The sequence below is a fragment of the Coregonus clupeaformis genome, chromosome 27, assembly GCF_020615455.1.
Source record: "Coregonus clupeaformis isolate EN_2021a chromosome 27, ASM2061545v1, whole genome shotgun sequence".
NCBI classification, from domain to species: Eukaryota; Metazoa; Chordata; class Actinopteri; order Salmoniformes; family Salmonidae; genus Coregonus; species Coregonus clupeaformis.
Window position 1 is genome coordinate 27731385 of NC_059218.1, and position 14601 is coordinate 27745985.

The window sequence follows — 14601 nt, forward strand, 5'->3', positions numbered from 1 at the left end:
GTCAGGTGTTCAGGTCCTCTTATCACACGTAGGCTCCTCCAAGGCAGCTCAGCCCAAAACGATGCAGAGAGACCATCTATCTCACTCTCTCCTTCTCTCTAATCCTTCCATTAAGTGTAGAGCCATTGACCCTTCAAGATCAGAATACCCTTTTAACACGGAAATTGAATTATTTTGCAACATGTTGGCGCTCTTGAGCACTACATATTTTAAATGGTAGCATGCCTACATGTTGCTGTTGTTGATTTTGAGATTGTTTAAATAGACAGATTTTGTTAACAGGGTAATTCCAACATGTTTGTATTCATGTCCCACTTCCCATTCCCTTTTTCCCAACATTGTCTCATGGATTCTAGTAGGCTTACACTGGAAACCATGATCTTGGCTCGCTATTGAGCTTTGATTCCTATTGAAAGGCTGTTTTGTTTTCCTCTGAACACATTTACATTTGTCAGTATCCTCCTAGACTAGTTCCAGAATTTCTAGGTAATTCCTCATGTTAGATTTGAATTAGTCTGTCACGAACGTTTACGGACGAGAAGGACCAAGGCGCAGCGTGATATGCATTCATATTTATTTACGGCTAAACACACGACAAAACAACAAACGAAACGTGAAGTCCAAGGTAGCATACAAACAACATACCTTACACGGAACAAGATCCCACAACTAACTCGTGCCAAAAGGCTGCCTAAGTATGGTCCCCAATCAGAGACAACGAGCGACAGCTGCCTCTGATTGGGAACCACACAGGCCAACATAGATCTAGACATACTAGAATCTAACATAGACAAACCCAACACAGAAAATACACACCCTGACTCAACAAATACAAGTCCCTTGAGTCAGGGCGTGACAGTACCCCCCCCCCAAAGGTGCGGACTCCGACCGCACAATATAAACCTAACAGGGTAGGGGCCGGGTGGGCATTCCGCCTCGGAAGTGGATCCGGCTCCGGGTGTGACCACCACTTACTCTCCACCTCCCCGTTGCGCCCCTGGTCTGGTCTGGACCTTGGCGCGCTGCTTCCTCTCTCCTTCCTCCCACGAAGTACCATGCCCTGTCTGGACCCTGGTGTGGGAGACCCCGAACCTGGAGAGGGGCTGACGTCTGGGTCTGGACTGGAACCGCTGACTGGAGCTGGACCCGACGACGGTGGATCGAACTGCTCTGGCTCCGGGGTGGAGCCGCTGACCGGAACTGGGTCAGGCACCGGTGGAGCGGACTGCTCTGGCTCCGGAGTGGAGCCGCTGACCGGAGCTGGACTAGACCCCGGTGGAGCGGATTGCTCTGGCTCCGGAGTGGAGCAGCTGACCGGTGCCGGACCAGGCACCGGTGGAACAGGCACGGGCCGTGCCAGACTGGACACACGCACCACTGGCTTGGTGCGGGGAGCAGGAACGGGCCGGACTGGGCTGACGACGCGCACCCCTGGCTTGGTGCGGGGAGCAGGAACGGGCCGGACTGGGCTGACGACGTGCACCACTGGCTTGGTGCGGGGAGCAGGAACAGGCCGTACCGGACTGGCGACGCGCACCACTGGCCTGGTGCGGGGAGCAGGAACGGGCCAGACTGGGCTGACGATGCGCACCACTGGCTTGGTGCGGGGAGCAGGAACGGGCCGTACCGGACTGGCGACGCGCACCACTGGCCTGGTGCGGGGAGCAGGAACAGGCCGGGCCGGGCTGGCCACGCGCACCACTGACTTGGTGCGAGGGACAGGGACAGGCCGGACCGGGCTGGCAATGCGCACCACTGGCTTGATGCGAGGAGCAGGAACGGGCCGAACCATACTGGGAACACCCACCACTGGCTTAGTGCGGGAATCAGGAACGGGCCGGACCGGACTGGCGACACGCACCACTCGATTGGTGCGAGGAGCGGGACTGGGTTCCTTCATTAACCCCCGCTCCTTCTGCTGCCTTACCAGCTCCTCTCGCCGTGCCTCTACACTTTCCTTCTGCTCCCTCTGAACCAATGACCCCCTTAATCTGGCGGCCTCCTCTGCTAAACGGCTGAACCGCTCTATCGCGGCCTCCTGCTGCCTCGTCGTCCACGGCGTGAGCCCCCCCCTAAAATTTGTTGGGATTGTCTCTCCCCCGTGATCATGGCCTCCATCCCTCTTGCCAGACTCTCGCTCATCTCCTCCCAAGTCCATCCTCTCTCCTCGTCACGCTGCTTGATCCAGGATTGGTGGGATCTTCTGTCACTAACGTTTACGGACGAGAAGGACCAAGGCGCAGCGTGATATGCATTCATATTTATTTATGGCTAAACACACGACAAAACAACAAACGAAACGTGAAGTCCAAGGTAGCATACAAACAACATACCTTACACGGAACAAGATCCCACAACTAACTCGTGCCAAAAGGCTGCCTAAGTATGGTCCCCAATCAGAGACAACGAGCGACAGCTGCCTCTGATTGGGAACCACACAGGCCAACATAGATCTAGACATACTAGAATCTAACATAGACAAACCCAACACAGAAAATACACACCCTGACTCAACAAATACAAGTCCCTTGAGTCAGGGCGTGACATAGTCTTTCTAATGCAGTCTTGCATAATTTAATCCAACAAGGACATTCCAATATTCTTTTCTCCTTTTTTTCCCTCCCTATTCTAATATGTGTAGGCCTACAACTCACCTCAGAAGTCATGAAAAATAAATAAGATAATAAAACACCTTTTGAATTTCATGAGCGCACAGGGGCCAGTAACAGTAATAGCTGAAGCTCTTCCATTGAGAAGCCTATCTATAAGCCTCAATGATATACTGAATAGGATTGAGTGGCTGGTTTCTCCTTTTCACCTGGTCTCTCAATGCTCACTCTTCGTCAATGAGAAAAAGAGAAAGCAGCAGTCAATGTTTTCACTCCGCATTACTGGGCTTCCACTGACTTGCAGTATTCCCTCCGAACCAGACAATGTTTATATTATTTTCCTTGTTCACTATATAGATATTTAATGGGTATTGACCTTCCTTGGCCTTTGGGCTAACACAAAAGTCCATTTGAAATTTGCCTGTACCAACTGAGAATCAGTCTCCATCTCTCCAACCCCCAACCACCCATCACCACCACTACCTCCATTTGACCAGGCCAGAGAAAGGAGAATAAAAGAGAAGCAAATTAAAGAAGCACATCAGCAAACACGGCAGTAACCTCAATGCGGAAAACAGGAATTCCTCACAGATGAGTTCACTGGAGCGCTCACCCATGGAGACGAGATAAAGGTGAGTAGGGAGATGTGTTGGCAATGGGCAGACTAATTCAATAAATTTGCCTCAAGGTTCCTCCATATATGTTCTCCTTGTTCTTCATGTTTCTGTGTTTGTGATGTCACATTTCAAAGCGAGGATTCATTTTGCTGGCCAGAATTTGCATACATTTGCAAGCAATTTCAGATATTTGTTGTGTTGAATCAAATCAAATCAAAGTTTATTGGTCGCGTACACAGATTTGCAGGTGTTATAGCATGTGCAGCGTAATGCTTATGTTACTATCTCAAACAGTGCAGTAGAATGTCTTGCAAATACATTACAAATAATCAAAACAAGAAATCAAGAAATGACAGAACGAGTCCAATTAACAATCCAGGGGTAGATATATTAGCGTGAGCATGTGTCAGAATCCAGAATATAAATACGTGGTGTGTATAGACAGTATATCATTTGGAAGGAAAATGGTACGTACAGTAGTAGGTATATTAGGATGAGCTATGTGGAGAATACAGTATATGCATATACAGTGAGTAAACAGAATATGAGGTGACCAGCGTTCAATGAGTCTATATATATGGGGCATTAGTCTAAAGGTGCAGGGCAGAGTACTGGGCAGGTAGCCAGCTAGTGATGGCTGTTCAGATAGAAGCTGTTTTTCAGTCTTTTTGGTCCTGTACCGTCTCTGTCTGCTAAATGGTAGCAGAGTGAACAGACCGTGTCTCGGGTGGCTGAGGTTCTTGATGATCTTCTTGGCCTTCCTTTGACACCGAGTGCTGTAAATGTCCTGGAGGGCAGGCAGCATGCCTCCAGTGATGCGTTAGGCTGACCACATCACCCTCTGGAGAGCCATGCGGTTATGGGTGGTGCAGCCCGTCAGAATGCTCTCAATGGTGCATCTGTTGAAGTGTGTGAGGGTCGTAGGGCCATGCGAAATTTCTTCAGCTGCCTGAGGTTGAATAGGCGCTGTTGCGCCTTCTTCAAATCAAATCAAATTTTATTATCAAATTTTATTAGACATTACAGTGAAATGCTTACTTACAGCCCTTAACCAACAGTGCATTTATTTTAAACAAAAAAAGTAAAAATAAAACAACAACAAAAAAAGTGTTGAGAAGAAAAAGAGCAGAAGTAAAATAAAGTGACAGTAGGGAGGCTATATATACAGGGGGGTACCGTTGCAGAGTCAATGTGCGGGGGCACCGGCTAGTTGAGGTAGTTGAGGTAATATGTACATGTGGGTAGAGTTAAAGTGACTATGCATAAATACTTAACAGAGTAGCAGCAGCGTAAAAAGGATGGGGTGGGGGGGCAGTGCAAATAGTCCGGGTAGCCATGATTAGCTGTTCAGGAGGCTTGGGGGTAGAAGCTGTTGAGAAGTCTTTTGGACCTAGACTTGGCACTCCGGTACCGCTTGCCGTGCGGTAGCAGAGAGAACAGTCTATGACTAGGATGGCTGGAGTCTTTGACAATTTTGAGGGCCTTCCTCTGACACCGCCTGGTATAGAGGTCCTGGATGGCAGGAAGCTTTGCCCCAGTGATGTACTGGGCCGTACGCACTACCCTCTGTAGTGCCTTGCGGTCGGAGGCCAAGCAGTTGCCATACCAGGCGGTGATGCAACCAGTCAGGATGCTCTCGATGGTGCAGCTGTATAATTTTTTCGTGCCCTCTTTGTCGTGCCCTCTTCACGACTGTCTTGGTGTGTTTGGACCATGATAGTTCGTTGGTGATGTGGACACCAAGGAACTTGAAGCTCTCAACCTGTTCCACTACAGCCCCGTCGATGAGAATGGGGGCGTGCTCAGTCCTCTTTTTTTTCCTGTAGTCCACAATCATCTCCTTTGTCTTGGTCACGTTGAGGGAGAGGTTGTTGTCCTGGCACCACACGGCCAGATCTCTGACCTCCTCCCTATAGGCTGTCTCATCGTTGTCGGTGATCAGGCCTACCACTGTTGTGTCGTCGGCAAACTTAATGATGGTGTTGGAGTCGTGCCTGGCCATGCAGTCATGGGTGAACAGAGAGTACAGGAGGGGACTGAGCACGCACCCCTGAGGGGCCCCCGTGTTGAGGATCAGTGTGGCAGATGTGTTGTTACCTACCCTTACCACCTGGGGAGGCCCGTCAGGAAGTCCAGGATCCAGTTGCAGAGGGAGGTGTTTAGTCCCAGGATCCTTAGCTTAGTGATGAGCTTAGAGGGCACTATGGTGTTGAATGCTGAGCTGTAGTCAATGAATAGCATTCTCACGTAGGTGTTCCTCTTGTCCAGGTGGGAAAGGGCAGTGTGGAGTGCGATAGAGATTGCATCATCTGTGGATCTGTTGGGGCGGTATGCAAATTGGAGTGGGTCTAGGGTTTCTGGGATAATGCTGTTGATGTGAGCCATGACCAGCCTTTCAAAGCACTTCATGGCTACAGACGTCAGTGCTACGGGTCGGTAGTCATTTAGGCAGGTTATCTTAGAGTCCTTGGGCACGGGGACTATGGTGGTCTGCTTGAAACATGTTGGTATTACAGACTCAGTCAGGGACATGTTGAAAATATCAGTGAAGACACTTGCCAGTTGGTCAGCACATGCTCGGAGTACACGTCCTGGTAATCCGTCTGGCCCTGCGGCCTTGTGAATGTTGACCTGCTTAAAAGTCTTACTCACATCGGCTACGGAGAGCGTGATCACATAGTCATCCGGAACAGCTGGTGCTCTCATGCATGCTTCAGTGTTGCTTGCCTCGAAGCGAGCATAGAAGTGGTTTAGCTCGTCTGGTAGGCTTGTGTCACTGGGCAGCTTGCGGCTGTGCTTCCCTTTGTAGTCTGTAATAGTTTTCAAGCCCTGCCACATCCGACGAGCGTCAGAGCCAGTGTAGTATGATTCAATCTTAGACCTGTATTGACTCTTTGCCTGTTTGATGGTTCGTCGGAGGTCATAGCGGGATTTCTTATAAGCGTCCGGGTTAGAGTCCCACCATGGTGTCGTGTGGTGGGACCATTTCAGGTCCTCAGCGATGTGCACGCCAAGGAACTTTAAGCTTTTGACCCTCTCCGCTGCGGCCCCATCAATGTGGGTGGGGGCTTGCTCTGTCCTCTGTCTCCTGTAGTCCACGATCAGCTCCTTTGCTTTTTTTACGTTGAGGGAGATGTTACATTCCTGGCACCACTCCGCCAGGGCTCTAACCTCCTCCCTGTAGGCTGTCTTGTCGTTGTTGGTAATCAGGTCTACCATGTCGTGTTGTCAACAAACTTGATGATTGAGTTGGAGTAGTGCGTAGTAAAGCAGTCATGGGTGAACAGGGAGTACAGGAGGGGGCTGAGCACACACCCCTGGGGGGCCCCTTGTTCAGGATCAGTGTGGCGGAGGTATTGTTGCCTACCCTCACCACCTGAGGTCGGCCCAGGGCCCTGAGCTTAGTGACAAGCTTGGAGGGCACTATGGTGTTGAAAACAGAGCTGTAGTCAATGAACAGTTTTCTCACATAGGTATTCCTCTTGTCCAGGTGGGATAGGGCAGTGTGCAGTGCAACAGCAATTGCGTCATCTGTAAGAATAGTTTTCCTCGATGAACCAGCCAACTATAATCAGCATTGTCATGTTGAGCATGGATGGTTCCCTGACAGTTTACTTGGCAGCCGAACAACCTGGTCTTTCGTATTATTCTGTATGTAAATCCGAAACACTCCATTTAGTATGATATGTTACATTTGGTATGGTTACATAAGACAGATGGTTACTTAAGGAGGAGGGTGGTTGGTCGGGTTGGGGCTGTGGTGGTCATGAAATTCTGTCAGCCAGTTATTGTCGTGCATAAGACTGCTGGTTTCCTGGTAATTGACCGTTAATTAACATAAACAAGTTTAGCATCTCCAGGCCTCCATGCATACAAGCTGCATTCAAGCAGCTGATGTGTGCCTTTGGAACATCTACAGTTAAAAAGTCTAATAAATCAATTTAATATACACCATCACAATAAATCCATTATTTATTTTAGTCAGGTCTAAAGAAACATTATGAATAACATTTATTTTAGAAGAACAGAATATGAGTTGGCCTGCTGTGTTATCTGGCTATGCTTTATGCCATAGGCTGTAGGCTTGTTCATTTAGTTGACAAGATATGCTGATAAGTCCCTTGCCATTCTTTTATATTATATGATTTTATAGTAAGAAGAATCTAATTGAACTTAGCTGAATAAAATAGAAAGGATATTTTTCCCATTCCGGAGCAAGTGCGCATATGAAGTGTCTATGCTGAGCGTAAAAGTGATAATTTGAAAGAGGACCTATACGCTAGATTTAGAGTTATTTGGCAACTTTAGTTGTGAATGATACAAACTTTAGAATGACTTAGCAATCAAAACATATATGGGCTGCGCGACTATAGGCTATTGATGATTTGAGAAAGTCGTTAAAAAAAAGCTGGACCTAATTTAGTATGATATATTAAGGTTCGTATGGTATGTATTAATTTGTGGATGTCCATCACCCATTTCTTATGATATGTTACTAATTACAATTCGTATGATATGTTACGAATTCTGGCTAGGTGGCTAACGTTAGCTAGCTCGCTAACGATAGCTAGGCTAGGGGTTAGGATTAAGGGTTAGGGTTAAGGTTAGGGTTAAGTTTAGGACTTAGGTTAAAGGGTTAAGCTTAGGGTTAGGAAAAAGGGTTAGCTAAAAGGCTTAAGGTTAAGGTTAGCGGAAGTGTTAGATAACATGCTAAGTAGTTGCAAAGTAGCTAAAAAGTAGTATGTAGTTGAAAAGTTACTAATTAGCTAAAATGCTAAAGTTGTCCGTGATGAGATTCAAACTCGCAACCTTTGGGCTGCTAGACGTTTGCGTTATACGCCCACCCATTCACCCCGACTAGGGCTGTTGCAATGACCATATTACCGCAACACCGGTAGTCATGAGTCATGACTGCAAAAAAATCCACATGACCATTGAGTCACAGTAATCTCCTCTTATGCACTCAGGACAACAACCATTAGGTTGTTACCCTAACAACCATTAGGTCGATAATGGCCTGGTACTCTGGGCTCTATTGTCCCTCTAACCGCTCTAACATCAATGCAAATGCAGTGAAAATCACATCAAACACGCTTTTAAAACTAAGCTCACTGTGATGATCAATTTGAAGAAAGAAGTAAAACATGGTCATTGTGGATGTTGTTTCAAAGCCTAACACAACGAAATGGACAAAGCTTCCTAAGGTGATGATTAATTCAAAACACCCATCAAGAGCTTATGCATATGCATATGCTTATGAGCACAAGTTTGAAAGAAATGAGTTAAATGTATGATTGTGCTGTTATACAATACATAGCCTAAAGCGTATTGCGCATGGCAGAAAAACATAAAACAAAACTGAATGAAGATGTCTTTAGTAAATAATTGGTCTAGCCTATACTCCAAAATTAAATAAATTTGAATAATTGCCATTGAGTGTGGACTGTATTATATAGGATGGACGGGGTTACCTTATGCTCAAAAATGTACAGTGGGGAAAAAAAGTATTAGTCAGCCACCAATTGTGCAAGTTCTCCCACTTAAAAAGATGAGAGAGGCCTGTAATTTTCATCATAGGTACACGTCAACTATGACAGACAAAATGAGGAAAAAAAATCCAGAAAATCATATTGTAGGAGTTTTTATGAATTTACTTGCAAATTATGGTGGAAAATAAGTATTTGGTCAATAACAAAAGTTTCTCAATACTTTGTTATATACCCTTTGTTGGCAATGACACAGGTCAAACGTTTTCTGTAAGTCTTCACAAGGTTTTCACACACTGTTGCTGGTATTTTGGCCCATTCCTCCATGCAGATCTCCTCTAGAGCAGTGATGTTTTGGGGCTGTCGCTGGGCAACACGGACTTTCAACTCCCTCCAAAGATTTTCTATGGGGTTGAGATCTGGAGACTGGCTAGGCCACTCCAGGACCTTGAAATGCTTCTTACAAAGCCACTCCTTCATTGCCCGGGCGGTGTGTTTGGGATCATTGTCATGCTGAAAGACCCAGCCACGTTTCATCTTCAATGCCCTTGCTGATGGAAGGAGGTTTTCACTCAAAATCTCACGATACATGGCCCCATTCATTCTTTCCTTTACACGGATCAGTCGTCCTGGTCCCTTTGCAGAAAAACAGCCCCAAAGCATGATGTTTCCACCCCCATGCTTCACAGTAGGTATGGTGTTCTTTGGATGCAACTCAGCATTCTTTGTCCTCCAAACACGACGAGTTGAGTTTTTACCAAAAAGTTCTATTTTGGTTTCATCTGACCATATGACATTCTCCCAATCCTCTTCTGGATCATCCAAATGCACTCTAGCAAACTTCAGATGGGCCTGGAAATGTACTGGCTTAAGCAGGGGGACACGTCTGGCACTGCAGGATTTGAGTCCCTGGCGGCGTAGTGTGTTACTGATGGTAGGCTTTGTTACTTTGGTCCCAGCTCTCTGCAGGTCATTCACTAGGTCCCCCCGTGTGGTTCTGGGATTTTTGCTCACCGTTCTTGTGATCATTTTGACCCCACGGGGTGAGATCTTGCGTGGAGCCCCAGATCGAGGGAGATTATCAGTGGTCTTGTAATTGGTTGCACCAGTCTGTCTTCCATTTCCTAATAATTGCTCCCACAGTTGATTTCTTCAAACCAAGCTGCTTACCTATTGCAGATTCAGTCTTCCCAGCCTGGTGCAGGTCTACAATGTTGTTTCTGGTGTCCTTTGACAGCTCTTTGGTCTTGGCCATAGTGGAGTTTGGAGTGTGACTGTTTGAGGTTGTGGACAGGTGTCTTTTATACTGATAACAAGTTCAAACAGGTGCCATTAATACAGGTAACGAGTGGAGGACAGAGGAGCCTCTTAAAGAAGAAGTTACAGGTCTGTGACAGCCAGAAATCTTGCCTATTTGTAGGTGACCAAATACTTATTTTCCACCATAATTTGCAAATATATATTTTTTCTCAATTTGTCTGTCATAGTTGACGTGTACCTATGATGAAAATTACAGGCCTCTCTCATCTTTTTAAGTGGGAGAACTTGCACAATTGGTGGCTGACTAAATACTTTTTTTCCCCACTGTATATCCAGGAGTCTGGGAGAGAACGTATTGCCCTAGGCGATTCTGTTGGTTCATTGATGTGGTCTTCTGTAGCTCAATTGGTAGAGCATGGCGCTTGTAATGCCAGGGTAGTGGGTTTGATCCCCATACGTAAAAATGTATGCACACATGACTGTAAGTCGCTTTGGATAAAAGCTTCTGCTAAATGGCATATTATTATATTATATTATTGATTGTGTAGGGCACAATAGTAAAACATTTAAAAAGGTATCCTTTTTAAATAAAACTATGCTAAATATATTCACATCACCAAATAATTGATTAAAACACACTGTTTTGCAATGAAGGTCTACAGTAGCCTCAACAGCACTCTATAGGGTAGCATTGTGGTGTAGCCGGAGGACAGCTAGCTTAAATACTCCTCTGGGTAGATTGACTTCAATACAAAACCTCATAAGCCTATGCTCATGGTTCTCACCCCCTTCAATAGACTTACACAGTAATTATGACAACTTCCGGGGGACGTCCTCCAACCTATCAGAGCTCTTGCAGCATGAACTGACATGTTGTCCACCCAATCAAAGGATCAGAGAATTAATCTAGTACTGAAAGCATAAGCTACAGCTAGTTAGCACTGCAGTGCATAAAATGTGGTGAGTAGTTGACTCAAAGAGAGAAATAAAATAGTTTAACCGTTTTTAACAAGTTAATTTCTTAAAAAATGAAGGCGAAGCAAGAGAGAAAGATTTTTTAAACTTTCAGTTTTACTTACTTAGCTAGCAAATGCAGCTAGCTAGTTTAGCCTACTCAAACACCCTGCTCAGACAGAGGGGTGCTATGTTAGTTAGCTGGCTATGGGTATCCAACACAGTACTGGAACTCCTCCAAGTCAACGTAAGCTTTTGGTTTGACAAATGTATTGCCACCGCTGGTGTAACTGCTAAACTGCTTACTGACTATACACTGTAACATTACAGCATGATTGTAGCGGGTTAACTAACGTGTTAGTTCTATTAGCTATGTTGACTATGACGTTAGTTTAGCTAATATGGTGACAACGATGTAGGCTGTGTGTAGTGGTTATGATATGGTTTGGCTTGGAAATATTTTTTCACCTGATCACGTACAGCTGATGTCTAGTGCATTGAAGTCCACAAACGAAGGGAAAAGGTGAGAGGAGGAGAACTCATAGATGAGAAAAGGAATACAACATGGCTGCTATGAAAGTGAACTGTGTTTACACGTGATCAGGGGTGTATTCATTCCTACGATTCTGTTGAAAAATGTTTATTAAACGGAAGCAAACAGAACGAAATGTGGATAGAAAATACCTGAATTTGGCGAATAGAAACTCTCGTTTGCAACTGTTGGACTAATGATTACATCCTAGCTCAGCTAGAGGCAGGCAAGAGCGTGCAAGGCGGAATTGAATGTGTCACTGTCTGTCCATGTGTCACTGTCTGTCATTTTTCTCTCGACCTGTGTGCACCTATGTTTAAACTTTCATTCATAGGCTAGGTTGTAGCAACCTCATGATGGGTATAGCGAAAATTTGAGTATCATGTAGTAGCCTAATCCTATCGATGTTACATTGAACTGGGTGAATGGAATATGAATGACAGTCATCCAATATGCCGTAATAGAAATAAGGCCATGCTCATTTAAAAAAACTAAATTGTCCTGCCTCATCTTAAATCATCAATAACCTATAGTTGATTCATGCAGCCCATATATGTTTTGATTTCTAAGTCATTCTAAAGTTTGTATCATTCACAACTAAAGTTGCCAAATAACTCTAAATCTAGCGTATAGGTCCTGTTTCAAATGATCACTTTTACACTCAACATAGACACTTCATATGCGCACTTGCTCCGGAATGGGAACAATATCCTTTCTATTTTATTCAGCTAAGTTCAATTATATTCTTCTTACTATAAAATCATATAATATAAAAGAATGGCAACAGGACTTATGACCATATCTTGTCAGCTAAATTAACAAGCCTACAGCCTATGGCGTGGAGCATAGCCAGATAACTCATATTCTGTTCTTCTAAAAACATTTTATTCATATCATAATGTTTCTTTAGACCTGAATTAAATAATTAATGGATTTATTGTGATGGTGTATATTAAATTGATTTATTAGACTTTTTAACTGTAGATGTTCCAAAGGCACACATCAGCTGCTTGAATGCAGCTTGTATGCATGGAGGCCTGGAGATGCTAAACTTGTTTATGTTAATTAGCGGTCAATTACCGGGAAACCAGCAGTCTTTTGCACGACAATAACTGGCTGACAGAATTTCATGACCACCACAGCCCCAACCCCAACCAACCAACCAACCACCAAACCATACCAAACGTAAAATATCATACTAAATGGAGTGTCTCGGATTTACGTACAGAATAATATGAAATTCTCTGAGACCAGATTGAGCTGAAGGTTGGCTTTGCGATTACCAGGACAAGCTTATTAGGGTAGCTACTGCTATGACAAATTAGCTGTGAGAGGCTCTGTAACCATAAGAACTGATATAACTCTGCCATTTACAACATTGATGTTGTGTGCACTGTGCAGAGGTAATCAAGTCAACTATATTTGGCTAATGAGCTATCATACTAGCCATCAAAAACCATGCCTGCACAATAGACAATGTTAAACTATTTGTGTCATCATGATCTAATTTAAGTCTAGATCCGTTGTTATAGCTGCTTATGAGTTCAGATGTATAATGCAAGTGACACCATGAATTAGACTGAAAAACATTCCCGCTGTCTGACCATACGCTCGATTGAGGCCTTTTAGCATGCATCCTTCTCATTTATTTCGTGACAAGCCTGACATGTGATTGCGTGAAATTGCATTTGGAATCCAGAAGGGAAATAATGCAATGTGTCTTAAATGGCTGTCCCATAATAGTTGGTTTGTGCTGCACAAGCCGTTTGTATTTATCATTGTCCTTAGGGAGTCTGAGCCGAGCCCGTCATAAGCGTAATTGGGGCTAAATCTGATAAAATGCTTCATCATTTAGAGGGTATTTTAGCAAGCAGCCATTGAGATACATTACAATAGAGGTTTGCATTCATCTTAATGGCAATTTGCACATTCCTGCTCGGCTCTTAAGCAAATCCCCTGACATGTTCCTGTTTGCTTGAGTTTGACTGAATGATCAGTCAGCTGGAAACTAGCTAGACAGTAGGGTAATATTGATAATGCTACAGTCACAACATCCTGTACGGCAAATAGTGAGTAAGTAAAAAAAGTAAACAGATCAAGAAAAATATTGAGAAAGCCTTGACCCTACTAAACAAATAGAATGCTTTTAGTTGAACACCAGGGAGGCAGCCAGCAGCATAGTCCCTAAGTCCAGTACAAAATTGTCAATTAGTGAGGTGCTTAAAAAACGAACAATAACATCATGCACATTTAGACCATTTCCTAATGTGGTGGCTATGCATGTGCCTTTTTTTATGTTCAACTGCCATTGTGAAACCAGCCTAATTGCCCCCAGCCAGCTCAGATGGTATCAGTGTGAGACAACAGCACTAATAGGACTGGTCTCTCTCCCTCTGAGATGGTCACTGCAAAACCCCCTCCAAAGGGCTCTTTCTGAGAAGTGTCCCCGCTGGTTTCTCTATATGGCATATTCAGGCTCCCTTTCAGCCAGCTTTCTACTGGAGCAGATAAGACCAAGCGTTAGAAGCAGCACCCCATGCTATCTCCTAAACACACATATTGCTTAGAATGAATAAGGCTTCTTGGGATGATTGGAGGAGTCTGTGCTGTTCAATAGTACTTGGAGACAGAGATAAAAAATAAAAAAAACCTTTCTTTCAGGTACAATACTGCAGAGACTCAGCCATCCTTAGGCAAGTTGGTGCTTTTGTTTCTCCCAGCGTGATGCATTGGTCAAGAGGGTATAGTCAAACGCTGTCGCTTGTCTTGGAAGAGAAAGGCACGACTTGGAAAACTTTATTGAAGTATCAAGTAATGCATTGCCTCAGGATTCCAGGTCATGTTTTATGATGACAAGACTGTAGACAATGTGTTATTTGTAATCAAAAAGCCTGTCCTGGGGATATGTCAACCTACATGTATGTATGATTTGTAGTGTGGCTCACACGAAAGTCAGAATGAAGGAAGGAAGCAGTAGGCTAAAGATAAAGAGAATAGAGAAGAGATATGTCCAATGCACTATTCAAAAAGGGATCAAGACAGTTTGTCTCTCTTCCACTTTGTCTCTCTTCCACTTTACTGCTCAAACCACATCATACAAAAATGTCTCAACAATCCTTTAAACCTTTGAAGCCACCAATGAT